General features: G+C 33.8%; 1 pseudogene; it reads right to left on the bottom strand.

Moving 5' to 3' along the window:
- Positions 1–24814, bottom strand: part of LOC149537030 (deoxyribodipyrimidine photo-lyase pseudogene) — a 62542-nt pseudogene that overhangs the window by 1716 nt on the left and 36012 nt on the right.

Below are 24814 nucleotides of genomic sequence, written 5' to 3'. Positions count from 1 at the left end.
AACTATCAATTTTGAGTTAGGAGGTCGTTTGATTGGCCTTAAAAACTGACACAAACATCTAACCAAGCTACAAAAATTGACATACTGATTCTTTGTTCTGCATACTTTTACCCTTTTGAATCTCATGTCATGATGAATTCTGAGTCAAAAGATATTGACCATCAAAGTTAACCTCTTAGAATTTCCTACATGAAAACATGTTATAAAATAATAAATTGCATTTGGATTTGGCTTTGAAAACTATGTAAACTGACACTTGGGGAAATAAAACTTGGGGCATTGGTTTACTGTCACAAGGACAACATAAATCTATGATTAGGTCTCATGAAAAATAATAAGACACAAATGGCAAGCAGTCAAAGTGGGCTACTCATAAATTACAGACTAGAAACACCAACATAAAACATTTTTTGCAAATGGAATGAACCTAGAAAAGTGTGCAGACAAACTCATCAAAACATAAAAACTGGCAAACTTGGAGTAGTTTTAGAGTAAAACATAGAGGTACAATCATTTAATCTAACCAATCATGGATTTAGAGATTGACATCACGAATAGGGGTTCCAACAAATCTGCATCTTTTGACACTAGTGAAACTTTATAAATTGCAAATAGAATCACGTTTGAAAACTAATCAAATGGATTTTTCATAAACTCAAATTTTAAATATAGCAAGCATCTAACATCTAAAATGCAAAAAAAAACAAATTTTCACATTTTAGTCAACTAGGTCAAAGTTATAATAGGTCGAACAAGGCCTTCTAGAATTCTGAACATTTTGCAAATGCATGAAAATAGTAAATTACCAACTTTGAGGGGTTTGAAACAGAATCAAATGGACTCAAAATCACTTGAAACATGGAACATAGGTTCTTTGATATGCATATTAAGTATTCCAAAAGTGGAAGTTCATAAAACATTTTTGGGTTAAATATATTCAAAGGCAAATTAGGCCTCCTATTGTTGTTTGACACTTGAGCAAAAATGCTGAATTCACAAGTGCTCAAAACGGGACATCAGGAAATGGCTCAAAAAGTCAGTTTATCAATACAAAACATATAGACATACTAAATACAAGGTGTTGGAAACATTAAACACCTTAGTCGGGTACAAATGCATCAATAAGTGCTTATAGGGCTTAACTTTCTCAATGGTACTCAAAATCGGGGCTACAATTTTGAGTGCCAACAATAGTCATGTTAAGGTTAAAGAATAGTTCCATATCCTTATTCATATATTCACTAAAAATTGACTCAAACTTGTAATTCAAATAAATTTCTACATCTTCTAGATAAAATATGTTGCTTAGAGTGATAGACAATGTAGTGTTAGGGTTTCCTTCATTAGGTTTTATGGAAACTATTTTAAACTTAGGTCTACCTTGGTTCTAAATATTGTGTACTACTGACCTATCCATGATCTTTAATGAAAAATATCTTTTCCTAAACAATTTTTTTGAAAAGAATGAAAAATTCTTCTTTTAAAAATAGGGTTTGCTTCAAAATCTCTCTAATAATTCACTTCAAAATGCTCTTTGCTTCAAATGTTTTCATAATGTAGTAAAAAAATTTAACTAATTCATTTATCCCTCAACTTGAACTTGTATTAATTGTGTAGTTTCATAAGTATAAAAAAGATATTATGTGTTTTGTAATCAGTTAACTGCTCAAGATCATCTATCCATTCTTTGGATGTCACTCAAGGTTTACTATAGCCTCCTTCCATTATGAAAAATATCTTGAAAACTTTGCATCATGAGATTCTCTCCAAAAACCTACTTTTCATCTTCGGTTACAAAATCAACTCTCACTATAGTACTAGTAGCTCTAAATTTTGTCATAACTTCTTTATATGAGTTCCAAATCACAAGTTAGCATAGATACCATCTAAACATAATTGAATATGCATTTTCACAACTTTTCTACCACTAATTCAATCTCTAAATATATTTCTCAAATATTGATGCTATGAACAAGCTCAATTCAACTTAATTGAATCAAAATCAACATCTAGCTTCAATATTCATATCTCATCATCATCTAACTTTTCCTTTGAGATCTTTGTTCCTTTCAAAAATGCTTCATTAATTTCTTCTTGAAGCTCACTTGTGATGTTTCTTTTTTCTTCATTGTCTTTGGAAGTTCTAGAGTTCCTTTCATGGTTCCTTCTATCATTTCTTCTGTTGCCAAATTTTCTTCCATTGTTTCTTCTATCTCTGAAGTTTTTGTCCATACTACAATACTTTTTTGTGTGTCTAAAGTTGTTTCATAACTAACATATAGGTTTTTTTCTTCTAGGATTCTATTGATTGGTAGGTACATGACAATTTCAAGCAATGCATCTTAAGTTCTTATACTTATAACACATAGTCTATCTTCTATCCTAATAAGACCTTACTTCTTTCAATGTCCTTTTCATTAGATCTTCTATCTATAGGGTTAGCATATCTAGACATTCTACTATTTCTCCTATCATTATCATACTTAGGTTTCCTATACCATAACAATTATGACAATAAAAGTCCTTAACATGATTGAATGACTTATTAGTACACTCTTTTTTTATATGACCATTTTCATTACATAAAAAACACTTACCTCTAAATTCATACTTGGTTTCCTTAGGAGTTTTCACATGCTTAGGTTCATCCAAGATTTCAACATCCTTATTTTGCTCAGCTTCTTTAGCTTTCTCAAAAGATTGACTGGATTCAATATTGTCATTAGATTTGTCTTTTTCTTTTGGATCTGATCTAACCTTAGGTTTCTTTGTAGACATGTTAATTAGATAGCAAAGAGAAGTCTTGTCATAAGAAGGTCTCTATATAGACATTCAATTTTCAAGCTTTTCTTTGATAGAATAAAGTTTCTCAAGCCATTGTTTACACTATGTCAATTCACCTTTCACAATAGTATTGTACTTAAGGAGTTCTTCATGATATTCTTTCAATGTTTCAAGTTTGGATGTTTTCCTTTCTAGACTTTCTCTCAAATTTATATTTTTAGTATTCAAATTAGATTCAATTTTTTTTGGATCATTTCTTAGAGTCAACTTTAGATTTGTAATTTTCAACTCATGCTTCAATATCTTGTATTTTGTCTTCAACTTTGACTAATCATCATCACTAGTTCTAGATTTAGTATATTTAGGCATGGATTTTAGATGTTCAATCTTTTCCTTCAATTGACCAATGTATACTTTGGAATCATCATATCTATCCTTTAGTTTATCTCTTTCTTCAATAAGGAGATCAATTTGTTCAAGATCTTTCTCAAGGTTCTTCTTCAACTATTCCATATCTCTTGGGATTTTGCTTACGCTATTAAGCCTCTTCAAACTAATTGTGCTCTAATACCAATTGTTAGAAATAAGTATTACTAAGAGAGGAGGTGAATCATTAATCTAAAAACTTTAGTTTTCAACAAGATATTATTACTTACTTTAAACCATACATAAAAAAGCAATAAAGTAATGTTAAAAAATAGCAATACCAATGCACAAAGATAAATAATAACAACATATTTTTTTAAATAGGGAAAAACCTAGTGGGGATGATACCCACTAGATAAATAACTGATATATAAGTTCCTTCTTAGAAGATGGACCCTGTTAAGAATCCCTTTTAGAAGATTCCAACCTTATTAGGCATTGTGGTATAATGTATTCAAGAAGAGTCCACTACTCAAACATGCAATTTTAACTACAAGAGGATCTCATTGCTCAAACAAATAGTTTACTATTATTTTCTTCTTTCCTTAACTAATCTTTAATCTTCACCACAATCTTGGATCACTAGATAGCTCATATGAAACTTCACATACACCACTTTCACAAAGCTTTTCTTACTTTGCATAACTTCAAAAGCACATACAAGCATTTTTCTTCCTCATAATATCAAGATAGCACACTTGTTATTGCTGGAAGTCTCTTGCATAAATACCATGCCTTTACATAAATTACTACTAGGCCAACTAAGACCACAATTAACTTTTTCCAAGTAGAGTAAACATCTATGATGTTGGACCTAATTGGACAACTAATTTTTTTGTAAAAAAAATAATTCGTTCCTTCAATTCCCTTATCCTATATCATAAAAACATGATTATATCTATTTCATACAGTCTATAAAATCTTCCAAGGTTATACACATCATTATCAACATGTACACTATCTCTATGCAACTTGTCTTGTCACAATATGACATCTGCAACATGTTATAAACAAAACAATATACCAATTTAAACATATTCTATACTTGGAGAATTGTTTGATTACCAAACACTAAGTATCTTTATTTTTAATTTTTCTTGTCAACATGTACATCATATGTTTCTATTAATGACAAAAATTACATATCACAATTACCTCATTGTCAACAAACGCTTCCGCAAATTAATTCTCTCAAATTGAAATTCTAGTTGGAAGGGGTAGTTGAGGATAGTTAAGATATTGTTGAACTGGGATGGGAAGAAGCATGTGAACTAAAATAATTGGAGGTAGACTAGAGCCAAGGTGAAGAAGATGATATAAACTTGAGGACTATATCTATGCTCACTGACATATGTAACTAGTTAAGGAGAAGAAATATGAAGACTGTCAATGAAAAACAAACTAGAAAATCACCAAAAGTTGTTTCTTTCTCTGAAAATTAGTCTACTCCACCTAAATCTATTTCACCTTCCAAGTGGGCCACCTTGGTTGGATTCAACTAACTAAGAACACAATAGGTATTCCAAAATCATTCTCTCATTAAAATCCTTCTTTGATTACATCAATAAATAATTCATGAAGAATAAAAAAGAGTAACTTCCAAATCTTACAATAGTATTTTTTATTTTTTCATTACATTCCTCCCCTTTTACCAAAATGATCCCAAATCCATTATATATGGAATTGGATACTTATTAAAAAATAACATAAAAGCTGTAAAAAAAAATTGTCAGAAAAGAAGGCAAAATATCAACGATGACATAGAACATTGATAATAAAAACTCATAGGTAATATAGCAAAATGGGCCTTTCTAGTTTTTTTAGAACAATAACTCCTTTGCATGTGTAGCTTATCATTAGGAACTAATATGTGCTTCCTTTTCTATGAATGGTCCTCATTGTCTTCTTCATTTATTATGGTAATCATCACTCTTTGTGCCACTTCTCCATTTCGTAAAAGATTAAAAACATTTATAATGCATATGCACGACAACATTTCTACTCTTATTCAAATATTAGAACATAGCTTAGAATATTTATATGAAATATTCCATTCTATGTATAATATGAAGCATAGTATGTCATAGCCATTATCCATTAGTTTTATAAGTTCTAGCTACATCTAGTAAATTTTTAGAAGATATTTAAAATAAATGTGTTGGAAATGTTTTTTCACAAGGCTCAAAATTGAGACATTAAGACGCCTCATCATCTGCCCCCAACTATGCAAATACGTGTCCTCAAGCATTGTATATTTTTGTCATGGCTCTGAAATCTCCCACTATAGTCTTCCCCTACTGCCCACTTCTAAAAGTGTAGAAATTTCCTTTGGCATGCCTCTAATGTTAACCAAAGTGTTCTTCAACCAATGGGTCTAGTCTAGTAGCATTATTTTCATACAGAGGCCAAAGAAGGGTAGGAGATTGAAAAGTTAATGGCATCCATAGCTCTTTTATAATTTGTCTTCCTAGTTGCACATATTTGGACACCCTATTAATTTTTTCTCAAAATTGATAGGGCTATGTGGTTCAACCTTCTTGAAAGCTTCTTGCAGTCAATTCCATCAATTTCTAATCCATGCAATTGCTCTTTGTTGTGTAAAGTTTGGAAGTGTCTGATATTCTTAGTAAACTTTTTCCCTTTCTTCAAACACTTTCTCTTTGATCTCTAGTTTTTGTCTCACACAGGTCAATCTAAACAAATCTCTCAAAAGTTAATAAGGCTTATGTGAAATGGGCACCCCTGGATGTCCCAAAAAAACTAAACCAAATTGCTGAAAGGAATTATGTCAAATAGTTTGCATTCAATTTCATATTTCTCCGTTTAATGTTTTAAACCCCTTATAACTCCAGAAATCAAATGTTTATTTGTTTTTTGTGTTTCATGCATGGAATTGGCATCATACAACATAAAAAAGAAAGAAACTACAACAATATGCAAAGTAGAAATGAACTGCTGCTAATAAAATGTTATTTTCAGAATTCATAAAACCAAATACATGGCAGATTTTTCAACTCACTAATTACTTCAGTAGTATTGACATAATACTCCAGCCCATGCTTCCAAACTTTCTGCTACAATACTTTGTCCTTCAATCATTCCACTACCTTCATAATACCATTCCCTCAAAGTAGTATAAGTGTCAGACAAGTAGTGAAGAAGATATGAGAAAAATACCAAATCTGCCTATAGCCAGAAATTCAACTAAACTACCTGATAATGAAGCCAATAAAAAAGAATTCCAAAGGCCAAACCCCAAGGGAATGACATCTAGAATGTTACAAGAGAGGATAGACATCCTCAAATGCCAAGAATGGAGCTGCAACTCACACACCAATTTCTTCTCATATTCAACCTGCCAAATGAAGCCACAAATGCTTCCTTTTATTCTATTTCCAAGGGTCCACTCAACTCATATGGGCAATGTGGGATAAAAGATGTGTAATATATAAAACATATATTAAAATACCCCTTATGTCTCCCTTGGGTACACATCACCATAAAATAAATATTAAAGTAACACTTTAATATTTTACAATTAAATTAGACGTTACTTTAATAAAACTTCAGGCATTAAAATGTATTAGCAATCGAACTCCGAATAATGCAAGTGATAGCTCATCGAAAACCTCTCACCGATGAGTATCGAATCCAATCACCAAAATTGACTTGCATTGTGTCCTACTGACTTACTAAAAATAGTAACTATGCCTGAAACTGAGTAAATCAACTCCGTTTTGGCCCAAACTAGAAATGACTAGGCCAAAACACTCCAAGATCCCATTAAACCCTTCGTTAGCCCTCAAGACCATGTAGAACAAGGCTAACACACACACACTTGGTCAACTACTAAAATGGGGACATTACAATCCACCCCCCTTGAAATTTCTTGTCCTCAAGCAATCTTAGTCTAGCCTGCTGAATAACCTACTCACTCTCCCATGTAGAATCTTCCTCCGGCAGGTCTTTCCATCTGACCAAATACTCCTTCACTATCCTATTTCTAAGCTTCCTCTCTCTGGTGTCTAGAATATCCTTGGGTACTAACACAAGCTTCCCCACCTCATCCAAAGGGGGTAAATCTACAGAAGGCACTACACTCTGACCAATGGCTTTCTTAAGCCTAGACACATGAAACACATTGTGCACTCGATTGCCCTCTAGAAGCTCAAGCTCATAGGTGACTTTGTCGACTTTGCGAATCACCCTGTAGGGACCATAAAATCCAGGTTTTAACTTTTTAGCTCTGCTCTTCTTGAGCGATGACTGTCGATATGGTTGTAGCCTCAAGTAAACCATATCCCCTACCCCGAAGCTATGCTCTATTCGGTGCTGATCAGCATACAATTTTTGTTGATTCTAGGCCTGTTGTATATTCTCTTTGAGCACTTTCAGGATGTCCTGACTATCTTGCAATAAGTTTTTGGCTTTGGGCACTCTACTGTCCCCCAAAACTAAATCCATGAAGTTAGGTGCTTCATAACCATAGAGTGCCATGAAAGGAGTCATCTTGATGGACATATGATAAGTGGTGTCATAACAATACTCTCACATATAAAACCATTTGATCCAAGCCTTTTTTTGTGTAGTTACATAGTTCCTCAAATATCTTTCTGCCCATTTATTCTCAATCTCTGTTTTCCCATCTATTTACAGATGATAACTAGTGCTAGGTGTAAGATCTGTACCACACAACCTAAACAACTCTTGCCAAAAAACACTCGTAAGCTTACTATCCTAGTCGCTGACAATGAATCTGGGTAGCCCATGTAACTTGAATATCTCTCTAAAGAAAAGATCTGCCACCTGCACTACTGTGTAAGTGGACGAAATAGCAAAGAAGTGAGCAAACTTCATCAAGCGGTCCACCACCACATAGATGCAATCCCTTCCCTGCACTCATGGTAAACTAGTGATGAAGTCCATCAAAATACTTTCCCATTTCCTATCAGGAATGGGCAAGGGCTGTAATAAACCTACAGGAAATGTGTGATCTCCCTTATTTTGTTGACAAACCACACACTCCATGACAGACCTCTAAACATCATCCTTGAGCCCTTTCCATGAAAACTGCTCTCGAATCTGCCTGTAGGTCTTGAAGACCCCTAGATGTCCAGCTATGGGTGTATCATGAAATGCCTTTAGTATTGCCTCTCTCAAATGTGATGACGGAATCAAATAAACCCTGTCCTGAACTATGATCAATCCATCTATCACCTCATAGCGATCATCCTGTATGGTACCTAAAATCAATCCAGAAGCCCAAGCATCTCCGACATACTCTGCTATAATCCGATCTCTCCAATATCCTGAAATCTCTACTAGAGCACATAAGTGAGGTCTCCGAGATAAGGATTAGCCACCACATTTTTCTTACCTTTGACAAACTCTATGTCAAAGTCATAAGCCTGCAATTTAGTCACCCATTTTTGTTGCCGGTCATTAAGATCACGCTGGCTCATGACGTATTTAATACTATTGTGATCAGTCTTGATCACAAAATGTCCACCTACCAAATATGATCAAAATTTGGTCAATGCATGCATTATGGCCAACATCTCCCAGTCATAGATAGAATAAATTTTCTCAACTCCTTAGAGCTTCCTACTCTCGAATGTAATGGGATGCTTCTCCTGCATCAATACTACTCCAATCTCATCACCTGATGCATCATAATGAAGCTCAAAAGGCTTCGTGAAATCTAGTAGAGCTAGAACTAGACATGAAGACATTACCTGCTTGAAATGCTCAAAACACCTCTATGCTGCCCCTGTCCACACAAAGGCTCCTTTCCTGGTAACATCTGTCAAGGGTATAGCAATCTGTGAGAATCCCTTAACAAAACTCCTATAAAAACCACATAAACCAAAGAATCCCTTAAGCTGTGTAAGGTTTGTGGGTGTAGGCCACTCTACAATAGCTCTAATCTTTTCGGGATCAACCCGAATGCCATCTGTACTAATGATATGCCAAAGGTAAAGGAGCTTAGTCATACCAAACTCACATTTAGATTCCTTGGCATATAATGACTCTCTCTCCAGAATAGATAACACCTCCTCTAGAAGATGTAAGTACTCCTCCTAGGTCTTACTGAAGACCAAGATGTCATCAAATAAGATCAAGACAAATCTCCTCAGCTGCTTCCGGAATACTTGGTTCATACAACTTTGAAATGTAGCAGGTGCATTGGTTAGACCAAATGGTATAACCATGAACTCAAAGTGGCCATAGTGACAGCGGAAGGCTATTTTCTCAATGTCCTTTGCTCTCATCCTGATCTGATGGTATCAGGATCACAAATCAATTTTGGTGAAGAAGCATGCCCCATGCAACTCATCAATCCTAGGAATGGGATACCTATTTTAAATTATTTTCTTATTCAGTGCCCTGTAATCGATGCACATGCGCATCGTCCCATCCTTCTTCTTTACCAATACTACTACTAAAGCAAAGGGGATCTTACTGGGCCTAATATGCCCCATCTCCAGCAAATCCTTAATCATCTTCTCTATCTCATCCTTGTGTTTCTTAGGATGATGATAAGGAGTGATCATAACTGGTTTGGCTCCCTCCTCGAGCTCAATAACATGTTCCATCCCTCTGTCAGGAGGAACCCCATGAGGAATATTGCTAAATACTTTAGCATGTCTATCAAGTATCTTCTAGATATCTGGTGGATGACTCTTTTCTTGTGGCTCTGGTGAAGTTGGCATAATGTAGCACTCTGTCGCCCACTCTATGTCATCATGATGAAAAAGTCTCTACATTATCCTCAAGGACACTACTCTGCAACCTCCATCTGAAAGTCCTCTAAGTATGATAGTTCTGCCCTAATGCTGGAATCTCATCTCCAATTTTGCTGATATCTGGTGGATGACTCTTTTCTTGTGGCTCTGGTGAAGTTGGCATAATGTAGTACTCTGTCGCCCACTCTATGTCATCATGATGAAAAAGTCTCTACATTCTCCTCAAGGACACTACTCTGCAACCTCCATCTGAAAGTCCTCTAAGTACCACAGTTCTACCCTCATGCAGGAATCTCATCTCCAATTTCACTAGATTGAGTGTGAACTCAATTAGTGAAGCCATCCATGTCATGTCGAGGATGACATTATAATCTCCCATGTCCACAACATAGAACTCATCCTCCAACTCATAGCCATCTCCAAACCTGATGCAAAGATTAGATATCTTCTGAGTGCATAATAACTTATCACCATTAGCCACCATGACTCTAAACTCATCATGCTCCTCTGTCTATAACCCTCTCCTAGCTACCAACTATGCATCTATGAAGTTATGTGTAGCCCTAGTGTTAGTAAGAGATATCACTTTTTGCCCCTAGATAGTACCCCTGACCTTAAATGTGATTTCCTTTTGGGCCCCTGTCAAGCATGCCAACGATCTATCATCCTTAGGAATTTTTCTCTCCTCTATAGTGTTACCCTCATCTGAATTGGAGTGTTGATCCTCCCCTTCTGACTCTGACTCTTCTGCTGAAAAATACTCCATTTGATTTGCCTTAGCCTTGAGAGAACATTTATGAGATAAGTCCCAAGGCTCTCTACAATTGAAGCACAACTTCTTCTTTCGAAGTTCATTCAAGCTTTCATTGTCTAGTCCTTTTGATCCTTCTTTGGGTTTTCTATACTCTTTCTGAAATGGTTTTTTGTCTTTGTCCTTGCGGTAGGAAGAATATGTTGAATGATTTTTTCCTTTGTATACCGAAGGGGCTAAATCTCGTGCCTTTTTAGTTTCTTCAGCTAAGGTGAGTGGATCATGTACCTTCACCCAACCTCGTGATGGATCAGTAAGACCATCACAAAATAACACCACCAATCTCCTAGGAGAGGTATTAGTAACAAGTACAGACAAGCGCTGAAACTCGTCAATGTAAGCATCCACATAACCTAACTATTTTAACTGTGCTAGCTCCTTGAAATGTAACTTGGGATCCTTAGTGTCAAATCTCTCAATCAATTTTTTGGTGAATTCCTCATAGGATGTAATCTAATTATGCCCCAAAGTCACCATGCCATGATGCCACCATTCATGTGCAATGCCATCCAAGTGTATAGCCACATACTTGATAGCCTCCTCCTTAGGCATAGGATTTAGCTACAAGTATGTATCTACCTTCTGCACCCAAACTCGTGCAGTCATCTCCCCTAAAGCATCATAATAAGGTAAAGAAAGTTTTCCAACTTTCTTCCTCAGCTCAAAGTTTTGATTCCTCCCTCCTGCTTTAGGCATGTGTCTCATCCTCAAGTCCATATAATCTCTAAGGGAAATATCCGCTTGAAACTCTGGTCCACTAGTGTCCCAGTCCCTCCTGAACTAATATTGTTACTCGGTAATGTACGGTTTGTTTACTGGTTGAACCAGATCTTTGGGTGAGAAAGTGGGTAGAAGAGGTCTCAAGCTCGCAGTCCGTGCTGGGCATGCAACGTGTCTAAAGTTATCAGCCTCATTCCCATTATTGCTTTGTCCATTATTACCATTAATGTTATTCTCAGGACCATTGTTGTTTCCTTAACCTCCATGGTTATTGTTTCCCCTATTGTTATTGTTTCCCTCATTGTTATTGTTTCTATTGTTGGCATCACCTGGATTAATATTGACACCCATCTGTCTAGCCATGAGTTGCAACATCATGTCCATTCGCCTATTCTGCTCCTGTTGCATATGCTACCCCTACTCTAATGTATCCAGTAACTGTCTGAATAGTACCTCCCCCTGATCTAGACCAGCATTTTCGCCTCTGCCTAATCCTGTATTCTTGTCATCTCGATCACCCATATTATTGTCCTGATCACATAATATCTCCTCTGTGTCTGTATGGTTGGATTCAATGTCCACCTCCACGGATGTACTAGACTATTTCCTTTGCAAGTCTAAAATCTTATTTTGTCTTGCTCTAGTATCTGGGAAATTATAAGACCCCGGTCGCATGCTCAAACATAAATGCTTAGCTTGTGTTTTTTATTTATTTCTGATTTTAGTGTTTTGACATTTTGTCAAACACTTTTTCCCTCTATTTGGCTATTCCAAATTCCCTATAAGACCTCCATAGGATGGTAGAACTTATAGCTCTGATACCACTGAAATGGGCACCCCTGGATGTCCCAAAAAAACTAAACCAAATTTCTGAAAGGAATTATGTCAAATAGTTTGCATTCAACTTCTTATTTCTCTGTTTAATGTTTTAAATCCCTTATAACTCCGAAAATAAAATGTTTATTTGTTTGTTGTGTTTTGTGCATGGAATTGGCATCATACAACATAAACAAGAAAGAAACTACAATAATATGCAAAGTGGAAATGAATTGCTGCTAATAAAATGTTATTTTCAGAATTCATAAAACCAAATACATGGCAGATTTATCAACTCACTAATTACTTCAGTAGTATTGACATAATACTCCAGCCCATGCTTTCAAACTTGCTGCTACAATACTTTGTCCTTCAATCAGTCCACTACCTTCGTAATACCATTCCCTCAAAGCGGCATAAGCGTCGAACAAGTAGTGAAGAAGATATGAGCAAAATACCAAATTTGCCTGTAGTCGAAAATGCAACTAAACTGCCTGATAATGAGGCCAATAACAAAGAATTCCAAAGGCCAAACCCCATGGGAATGACATCTAGAATGTTACAAGAGAGGATAGATGTCCTCAAATGCCAAGAATGGAGCTGCAACTCACACACCAATTTCTTCTCATATTCAACCTGCCTAATGAAGCCACAAATGCTTCTTTTTATTCTATTTCCAAGGGTTCGCTCAACTCATATGGGCAATGTGGGATAAAAGATGTGTAATATATAAAACATATATTAAAATACCCCTTATGTCTCCCTTGGGTACACATCACCATAAAAAAAATATTAAAGTAACGCTTTAATATTTTACAATTAAATTAGATGTTACTTTAATAAAACTTCAGGCATTAAAATGTATTAGCAATCGAACTCCGAATAATGTATTAGCAATCGGACTCAGGCATTAAAATGTATTAGCAATCGGACTCCGAATAATGCGAGTGATAGCTCATCGGAAAGCTCTCATCGAGGAGTATCGAATCCAATCACCAAAATTGACCTGCACTATGTCCTGCCGACTTACTAAAAATATTAAGTATGCCTGAAACTGAGTAAATCAACTTTGTTTTTGCCCAAACTAGAAATGACTAGGCCAAAACACTCCAGGATCCCCTTAAACCCTTCGTTAGCCCTCGAGACCATGTAGAACAAGGCTAACACACACACACTTGGTCAACTGCTAAAATGGGGTCATTACATTATGGAATTCAATCTAGATTGGCAATGATTCAGATTTCTCAAGATCTCTATAGGTATCCAATTGCCTGTCATAAATTTTCTAATTGTGCATCTAGTACATTAAAGCTCTAAGGTGAACATCCCCTTTGTAAAGCAGAGGGTTCCACTCTGTCTCATTTGGAATTATGAAATTATGCAAATAGAGTTCAGACAAAAAATTCTTTTGCCATGATGGAAAAGTCTAATACACATTATAAAGATCTTGACTATTTTTCTATTCACAATCAATATCTCTCATTGTCATTATCAATTGAAATAATAGAAACTAGTCATTTAACCAAATAGAATACACCCATGGTGGTGGTCTACAAGCCATTACTTAGTGAGCTAGCTTTAAAGATTTATTCATCTATTGTTTCTATTTTTCAAGTTGCTCCTTCAATGATTCAATTTCCTCATCTTTGTTAAATATTACCTTCTACATTTGGTCTGTTTCTTTCCTCCACAAGGCTTTTTGAAAAATGAAATGATTGTAAAGACCAAATAATATCAATTGGATTGTGCTTGAAGGAAATTCTTGAGCCTTAGATTTCATCTTTTGTTCTTTGGCAACTTGTTGGAAATGTTGGGTGTATCAAGAGGATTTATAAGGTATAAGAGAAACATTAGAATATATAGGGACTAGTACCATGGTAGGTTGATCATTGCTAGGGGTTTTCTTTGGAATAGTAGTAGGGTTTGATTTACACATTTCCTAATTGTCTTGTAGCATCTCATTGGTAGGATCATTTTCATATGTTTCCACATTTTGGGGTTTCCAATTGCATAGGAGAGTCATCTGGACTATTTTCATCTACTGATTTTGTATGAGACTTTGAAATTGGGGTATTTGGGTTTTCAATAGAAATTAGTGATACTCAACCTCACATACGAGGGCTTCTATACATAGGAACCTCTTTAGCTTTGACTATTCTGTGGGTCCACTTTGGTTTAGGTATGACTGGAGTAGATGGTATGGGAGTGGTTGTTGTAGGAACAAACCTTTTTCTCTTTGTTATATTAATAGAGGGGTTTTTGCCTTCCTTTTCAAGATTAGGGTTTTCTTTATTAACCTTCTGCTTTCCTTTATTTGTAGAAGAGCTAGGTATATCATCTTCTAAAATAGACTAAATAGGCTTATTAGGAGAGGGTTCTTTTTCTATTTCAGCCAAACTTTGACTAGGCTCTGTGATTTCTCCCTCATTTCTATGTTTTGTAGAACAGGGTTGGCTTGAGGCTACAACATTTTAAATTCAAAAAATTCTACCCATAATATAGGCGAAGAATCCATAAGAGACCTTTCAACTAAAATTTTAATGAGGGCATGATGAGAGAGAAAAAATTTATTTCCTTTTTGAGTTTCCTTAGCACTAATACACAACATATTATAAAGAAAATTGGGGATATTAACTTGAATGTTATGTCTTATATGACTGAGCATCTTAAAATGATGAGCATGCAGATTTGAAGCCTGCCTTCGTAGGTCAAATACCTAATAATGTGGATTGCCAATTTTGGATATGGAGCTAGAAGAGAAAGTATTTTACACATTTTCTTTGAAATGTCTACTTGAGGGTCACTTGGTCAAGTGAAGTATACCCATGAGGACCTGGCATCATGTTGATTTGGATAATACTCCCCAATTGTTGGTAGTCTAATGACTTCCACTATCCACTCCTTAGTAGCAATCATTCTTAATCATAAACTCCATTAATACTTCTTCATTGTACTCAATTAATTGTAAGAAATAACCAAGCCATCCATAGGCATGAAATCATTAGACTACTTCAATGTCCATGAGTAAAATATTATGAATGATTGTCTCATACTTCTCTAACTTTCCTCCCATCTCAAAATTTCTAGCTTTGATTTTCTCTACTCTCACCACTCTAATAAGTTTTTCCCTTTTTACATCTACAAATTCCATCTTCTCAAAATTTTAAGTTGATCTTTTTGAGAAATTTCATTACCACTTCGCGTAAAAAGTCAGTGTTGTGTTCTACATGTAAAATAATGATACAGTAATTATGAATGACATCAAGGTTTAACTTAAGGTGTTCTCATAATAACTCTTAGTCCTTTCAATCATGTCAAACAAAAGTGATATTTCCTAAAAGTGTACAGTTCCATAATAGATGAAGATAATCACACCATTATTCCTCTCAAGGATACTATGTCCATTTTTAAAATCATCCATTCCATCATGAAATACACTTGAATTGTCAACATAGGGACCTAGGACTTGTAATGGGTTAGCACGATATGTGCACTAAGTTCTTTTAAGAGTCTTAATACCTATATTGCAAGAAAGTAAAATGTCTGAAAGGAATTTATACTACTGATGCAAAATACTAAACACACTTGGACTAATAATATATAATAGTAGAAAATGTTAGAAAAGGAATTATAAACTAGTTAACTATTCAAACATCCACCATGATCATTTCCCACAAGTGTTGTAGGAACTTTCACAATAAAAATGTTGTAGGACTAATACAGTAAATCTATTATAAAATAGGAAATTTCAAGGAATGAATCTACTCTACCTAAATCTATTCCACCTTCCAAGTGAGCCCCCTTGGTTGGCTTCAACTAACTAAGAACACAACTAGTATTCCAAAATTAGTCTCTCATTAAAATCCTTCTTTGATTACATCCTTGAGTAATTCATGAAGAATAGAAAAGAGTAACTTTCAAATCTTAAAATAGTATTGTTTGTTTTTTCATTACCTTTCCTCTTTTCTCTATGAGAGAAGTGTGGGGGCATTCTATTTGTAGCAATATAATTTTCTATGTCTTCATACCATGGTGCATGAGTTGGTATTTGGAACAAATGCTCATCTAGAAAGGTATCTTCAATTGGAGTTTGATCTTCATCAACAATCTTCAATCTAGAAAAATAATCTACAACTATGTTGGATTTGATTGGCTTATCAATAATGGTAACATCAAACTCTTGTAACAACAAGAGCTATCTTGCCTATCTACTAGCTACATCAAATTTTTTCATTAAGTACCTTATAGCTAGGTGATCAATATGAACAAAAATAAGATATCCAGTTACATAATGTCTGAATATTTTCAATGCATAGACTATAGCTAAATGTTCTTGTTTAGTTACTGTGTAATTTATCTAAGGTCCATGAAGGCTTTTACTAGTATAGTAAATGGCATTTTGAATATTAGTAGGCTTTTGTCCTAATACATCTCCTATGACACAGTTAGATGCATCAATATGGATATGAAATGGAATTGACCAATTAGGTCCCTTTAAAAGTGCTGCCATAGTTAGGAATTTTTCAAGTTGTAGGAAAGCTTCATTACATTAGAGTGTCCAAAAAAATTCAAATTCCTTAGTCAATAGTGTATACAAAGGACTAGCTATTTTACTGATATCTTTTATGAAACACCTATAATAGCCAACATGACCTAAAATGGATCTTACATCTTTTGGTTTTGTAGGTATGGGTAGTGTTAGAATTACCTCTATCTTTGTTGGATCCACTTGTATTCTTGCAATTGATATGAAATGACCAAGCACCAATCCTTCCTACATAAGCATGCAACATTTCTCACTATTGAGTGATAGATTACATTCTTTACATCGATAAGAACCTTTTCAAGATTCATCAAAGGCTCTTCAAAGGTGACTCCAATTGTTGTGAAATCGTCCATGCATATATCCATGCAATCATGCAATATATTAGCAAATATGTTGATCACGGCTTGTTGAAATGTTGCAAGGGCATTACATAGGCTAAATGGTAAGAGAAAATATGCAAAAGTAGCCCATGGGCATGTAAATGTTGTTTTAACTTGATCTTCAAGAGCTACATTTATTTGATTATAACCATTGTACCCATCTATGAAAGAAAAATATTTTATCAACATCATCATCCAAATGTCGAGATCTAATGTCCAATCTATATAATTCCTCAGTATACTCTTTCAAAATCATGTCTTTTTGTCTCAAATTTTACATCTTTCTTGACAAGATAACTTGGTGATTAGTAGGAAGGAATTTTTTCTTTACCTAGTTCACTATCTTCATCCAAGTTTTGATCTTCTCCTTTCCTCTCCTTTTTCTATTAGTTTGTAAATTCTCTCGCCATAGTGAGGTGTGACCTTTCAACCTAGTAATTGTAATCTTCAAGTTCCTATTATCAAAAGTTTTTTAATAGTCAAAGAACTTCTACATATCCAAGATCCAATCTAACACAACATTGGTATTCAATTTTCCATCATAAGGAACAATTTCTATAGTAGGCTTTGAATTTTCCCTAGACAACACTCTCAACAACCTTACTTCATCTTGATCTTCTTCAGGTTTTGGATTATGGTTTGGTGCTATTGTTTCATCATCACCTACATCATCAAGATGTTCCCCTCTCATTTGGGTTATCTCCATAGCATCTAATATATCTACAAATTTTCTTAGTTGATCCAATATAGCATTATTGGCATTACTTCCACCATGAACCATCTTTATAAATTAGATTTTTGTAGGATCATAGCCCTCTACAAGTTATAGGCCAAATCTGTAGATCTACAACCCTACAACCAAATATGAAATAGAGTTCGACATGATCCAAGGTCCTAGTACAACCTATCTCACACTTTGGTGATCTACATGTATGGTTCAGTAACAATTTTTTTATGATACCACCTATTGCAAGGAGAAGCATGGAAGGCACTAGGGCCAAAGCCTCACCCAACTATCTAATCCATCCTACAAGTGTTAACATGGTGGAAACAAGCAAAGGACATCACCAAGGAACTGGAGAACAAAAATGTTTATATATTCATCAGATAATCAGTATACATGCCTAGCAGTAAGGCATTCTTGATTATGGCTAGATATAGAATACATTCAAATTCAAGATCTAGTTTCAAGTTTGGATTTCTAGGCCTAGTCCTTCCTTCTCATCCTCTAAATTATATCTATCTTCCAAAACTTGATCCTAGACTTGTATAAATACTTGTGTAGCCTATCACAAATTAAATCTTACATTAAATGCATGCACAACCACAAGTTTTCTCACATAATTTACTAACTACCTATACCAAAATTAAATTCAAGTAAGTTAGTCTGAATTGGAACCAAACACCGATAATTTGGCAAACAAAGACTTCATAAAATAATGGCACTCAATAACCACATGAGCTTGGCTTCCAAAGAGTCACTCAGCATCAACTACAACATTGACATCCTTCATCACTCGATAGCCAAAGAAATCACTCAGTACCCAAAGAATCACTCAGCAACCAAAGGATCACTTAGTAACCAAAAGGATCACTCGATAGCCAAAGAATCACTAGGCAACCAAAGGACTACTCAACAACCAAATCAATCACTCACCAACCAAATGAGTCACTCAACAACAACTAAGACCTTGGAAACCACAAAATACTCAATACCAACTCGTAGAGTAAACAAAAGTGTAGGATTACAAGGCAACCCAGGATGATCCTACATCATTTAATTACAAATATCCACTGAGTTAGAGGTAGAAGTATATATTATCCTTCATCTTGTTTCCTTGATAAATATTGGTATCATTGGTGATAGGAATGACTCACCTTGGAAATATATCATTTCTATCGTATGACATTACTAGCTAGGGGAAATATTATTTCTCTTAACTTGTAGTTTTTTTTTTTTCATTTTTTTTTTTAATCAGACAATCTTCTAATTTGAAGGTTCTCTTCTGAGCATCATCTAGATGATTTCTAATCTATCCCTCCTTAGGTGCAAATTGATGTTAGGAGGAGTAGAATTCAAAAATAAGCATCTCTAGTTGTCATCTATAGGCCTTTTATTTGTACTATATTCATCAATTATCTTATTTAACATTTCAAAAAATTCTTGCATAGGTACATACATCTCCTTCTTAATTTAATTGGAGTAATGGGGAGTGTTCATCTTCTACACTTTTGAATCTATAAAAATTGGATTCTTACAGTGACTATATTTATGATTGATCCTATGGATAGATGATTGTGATACAAGAGCAACATGGGTCTATAGGAAATCTTGCATTAACCAAAAATATTTCTTGTTTTCTATACCAATATTCTTTTTGTGAAGTAGTGATTATTTATTTTTATTTCATAATGTGAACACTTTCTATCATGTTAAGAACCTACCCTAGATCCTTGTCCTAAGTGCATGATTTTTTTTGTTTTATATTTATCAAATTCTATGTTGTTCTTTACAATCTCATTTTCTTTCCATTTCTAGTGAGGTATATATTTCTTTGATTTGCATGATTTCCTATGCTTAAATGGTATCTTGTGTAGTTAGGCACCAACTCCTAACATATGTGTGGACCTTCCTTTAAGTGTAGATGATTTTATATTTTCCTTTTCTTGGATTTTTGGTTTACTCTTTCAATACTAGACTTATATTGTAATCAAATGCTTGAGTAGACAACTTGTGGATTAACTAGCCATAATATAAGATTGGTTAGAAGTAGGAAAGTAGTATTCTTGGAGGAATAGAAGAAAGAAGAGGAAATCTTTGACTAAAATATGTTATCCTGAATTTTCAAAAGGCCCCAACTTGGAAGGCCTCAAAGCTAGGAACTTTGTTGTTTTGTATGTGAAGTAAAATAATTACACTAGTGAATGTGTTTCATTTGGCCTTGTGTTTTTTGTTGTTATTAGATTGTGTGTATAACTTCTATTGGTATTTATATATAGGGTAGTCTTCTTAGGATTAAGTTGAGTTTATTCTCTCTTATTCCTCTTGGCCACATTGCTCATGGCATCAAGTGGTATCAAAGAGAGTTATTTCTTAAGGTGTGGATCATGGAGAACCTTATGGGACTGTTTTTAGGGTGGTAGATCCCAAACCTAAACTATAACTTTTAGAAGGTCACGATTTTGTAGGAACTATTGTCAAGATGGTTTGAAGTAGAGTAAAATGTGGATAATTCTATTATAAACATGCTGAAGCAAATTTTAGTAATCTACTTAAAGAATTTTTAGATAATGAAGAGAAGAGGTGTACATCTTGATTATGTTAAAGGTGATGAAGAGGCAACACCAAATCCTAATCCTAAACCTGAGGTTGAGAAAGAAAAAGAAAAGATTTTGATATTTTTGTCTAGGGAAAATGCTAGACCTTTTGTTGAAGTTTCTTTGTATGATGGAAGAATTGAGATTAATGTGGTCTTGGATTGGATCACTAAGATGGATAAATACTTGGAATATGAAGGTACTCATAATAATAAGAAGGTTAAAATAGAAGTCATAAAGTTGAAATGTCATGCTTCACTTTGGCAATATCATTGCAAACTGAGAGACAAAAGTGCAGGGAAAAAAAGATCAAGACATGGACAAAGATGATTGGAAGGGTGAAAAAGGAAATTTTCCCTACTCATTATCAACTTAATTTTTTTAGAATAATGCAAAATTTGAGGCAAAAAGACATGAGTGTGAAAGAATATCCTAAAGAGTTCTATAGATTGGACATTTGATTTAGACATGTGGATGATGAAGTTGAGAAAGTGGATAAATGTCATAATGGTTTGAGGACATTAATTTAATATGGGATCTATTATGTCAATATGAAAAGTGTAAATGAAGAATATCGGTATGGTGTAAAGGATGAAGAAATATTGATAATGAAACATGATCAAAGATAGAGAGGAAGAGGTGGAAGATTTCAAAATAGTAGACACATTACAAATGGAGAAAGGAGTAGATCTGACAATGGGATGCAAAATAGAGAAAATTCAAAATTAAAGGAAGAACCTAATAGTAAAAGAGGTAATTACATTAGAGATAGCTATAGTAGTTACTCTAGGAATAATAATGGTCAAAAAAGAGAAGAAAAATGTTTTGTTTAGGACACTTGTTACAACTATGGTGAATGACATAGAGCCTTTGAATGTACTAACTTTTGAAAGAAGATTAGAGGTAATACTAGAAGTACTTTTGCTTGTCAATAAGTTGATAAAATACCAAATGAACCTTAAAATGGTGTGAACCCAATGTTAAGAAGGGTCTTGTGAAATGAAGAAGTTAATGGAGAGCCTATTTTGAGGAGAATTTTGTTCAAAAATAGATGTAAGATAATTGAAAAATGTTGGAACATAATCATTGATAGTGGAAGTTCTAATAATTTAGCCTCTAAGGAGTTTCTTGACAAATTACAATTGTAGGGGTTGCAACTTCCTAACCTTTACTATATTGCTTGGATTGAGAAGGAGCATTTATTAATTGTAAATGAGCATTGCATTGTTAGATTGAAAATTTGGAATAATCATGATGAAGTCTTGTGTTATATTATGCCTAGATGGATGGTTGTCATATTATCTTAGGTAGACCTTAGGAGTATAATAGAAAAGCTTTGCATGATGGAAAATGGAATAAATGGATTATTCGGGTAAATAGAAATAAACAAATATTTTTTACTTTTCTAGAAAAAATTGATGAGAATCACTATACTATAGTTAGAGTATTCTTGGTTGAAGGTAATTAATTTATTAATGATGAGAAAGAATGGAATTTTTTTTCTTTTATTCCTAGAAAGACCTAGAAAGAAGATGATTGAGAATATTCATCAAATATTGAATCTTTATTTGTGAAGTTTTACAACATTATTTATGATAATGTACTTGATGGTTTTCCTCATGTAAGAAGCATAAGTCATTGTATGTATTTGATACATAGAGCTAGTTTTCCTAATAAAGCACCACATAGATTGACACCTGATGAAAAGAATAAGTCGAATAGAAAAGTGAAATATTTTCATGAGAAGGGATGGACTAGATAAAGTTTGAGTCCTTGTGCAATACCTATTGTGTTAGCACCAAAAAAAATAGAGAATCAAGAATGTGCATAAATTCCAAGGCCAATAGAAAGATAACAATGAAATAAAGATTTACTTTGCCTATGATGGATGACATAATCAATAGTTTAAGTCAAGAAAAGTATTGTACCAAGATCGATTTGAAAAGTGGCTATTATTGTATCAAAATTAGAGAAGGAGGTGAATGGAATTTATTTTAAGACTGATAAGGGTTTTTAATGAATGGTTGGTTATGGCTTCTATTTTAAATAATGCATAGGTAGTACTTTCATGAGATTTATGAATGATGCTTTGAAGAGATTGTTGAGTAACTTTGTGATTGTATATCTAAATTAAATTTGGATGGTCAATAGGACTAAAGAAGAACATCTTGATCATGTATCAAAAAAGTATTATATAAATTGAAATAGGAGAAGTTTGTGATTAACACAAGGAAATATTCATTTATGAAGGAAGAAACTATCTATCTTGGTTTTTCCATTTTAGTTGATAGTTTGAAGATGGATCCTAAGAAGGTAAAAGTTATTCTTGATTGGCCTACACCTAAGAATGTTAGATCATTCATGAATTGAGAAAATTTTATAGGAAGTTCATCAAAAAATTAGTTCTATTTGTAATTCTAAGACTAAGACTATGAGAGGTTTTAAAAGGCATTTCTAGTGGACATATGGAGCACAAATGAGCTTTGAAACATGAAACCCAAGATTGTAGAATTTTCTAGACTTACTTTTCCTAATTTTAGTAAAGTATTTCAAGTTGAATGTGACACTAGTGGAAGTTTTGTATTAGTTGTTCTAGGTCAAGAAGGAAGACCTACAAATTTCTTTAGTGAGAAATTGAATGACAGTTAGATAAAATATTTTATTTATGGTCAAGAATTCTATGACGCTGTTAAAATTTTTAATAAATGGAGATACTAATCGATACCTAAATATTTTTTGTTGTATATTGAACATAAAGCTTTGTGGCATTTAGGAAGTTAGACAAAGTCGAATCAGAGACATATGAGGTTGGTTGAGGTTTTACATAGCTTTTATTTTTCATTGAAACATAAGAGTGGACAATTAAACAAGGTTCTTGATGCTTTGAGTAAAAGAATTAATTTTCTAACAAAAGTGAGAATCAAGGTACTTGGTTTTAATGACTTGAAGTATTTGTATGCAAGTGATCCTAATTTTGTAGTATAGAGATCAATTACTAACAGATAAGTGGACTAATTATTTCATTCTAGAAGTTATTTTGTTTAAGGGAACTTAGTTGTGTATACCTAAAGGATCAATGAGAGAGAACACCATAAAGGAGAAACACTGTGGTGGATGTGTAAGACATTTTAAAATTAACAAGGTAGTGAAGTTGATTTTAGATAGCTACTTTAGTTTGTATATCTATAAGGGTGTATGAAAAATGTTGAGAAGTTGTAGAATTTGTCCAACAACAAAATGAAGTAGTCAGAATTATGGGAATGTATTCACTATTCCCTACACTTGATTAGCCTTGGGAGGATATCATTATGGATTTTATTCTTTGACTACCTATTTTTTAGAGAGGTAATAATTCTATTTTGATAGTAGTTGATAGATTTTTAAAAATGACTCATTTCATAGCTTGTAAGAAGACATTTGACGTTGTACATGTGGCTAAATTATTGTTTAAGGAACAAGTTAGGTTGCATGGTTTTTGTATAGCTATTAATCAAATAAAGATGCAAGGCTTATAGGTTATTTCTTGAAGAATCTTTGGAAGAAGTTGAATGCAAAATTGAAGTTTAGTTTTACATTTCATCTATAGATAGATGGAAAAACTAGAGATTTCGAATAGAAGTTTAGGAAACTTGTTGAGATGTATGGCTGGAGATAGGCCTACTAATTGGGATTTGATTTTGGCACAAGAACATTTTTCATATAATAATTTTGTCAAAAGGATTACTAAGAAGAAACTTTTTGAGATTATCAATGGACTATATCCTAAGTGAACTACCAAATTGAGAGACCTAAACTTTGAGGGAAAAGGAAGTGTTAAGGATGAGGAACTTTCAGATTTCATGAAGACTTTGCATGAAGAAGTGAAAATGAACTTGGGTGATATTAATTTTGAGATACATATTTATAGTTGCTATTCACAACAACCTAAAGATGAATAAATATCACCCCTATAATATTCTAAGGAATTTTGTCAATAGAAATGCTTTTCAAGTTGAATTACTAGAACATATGGATATTCAACCTATATTCAACATTGAAGATGTCTTTGAATATTTTGAATTAGATGATGAGATGAAAAATAACTTTCATTATCCTAAGAAGAAGTTGGATAGCATGGAGAGAATCTTTAATAGTAGAATAATTAAAAGCATAGGAGGAAGAGGCTACATGGAATGCCTAGTTCAATGGAGAGAAAAAATAGTTGAAGATAATTCATGGATTATACAAGTTGAGTTTGACTTTATCACTCAGCTTAGAATATCAAGAA

This window comes from Cupressus sempervirens, chromosome 10 (genome assembly GCF_028749045.1).
Source record: "Cupressus sempervirens isolate cs-2001-9-10 chromosome 10, ASM2874904v1, whole genome shotgun sequence".
Classification (NCBI taxonomy): Eukaryota; Viridiplantae; Streptophyta; class Pinopsida; order Cupressales; family Cupressaceae; genus Cupressus; species Cupressus sempervirens.
Note: the sequence above shows the minus strand (reverse complement) of the source record. Positions and strands in the feature narration are given on the sequence as shown.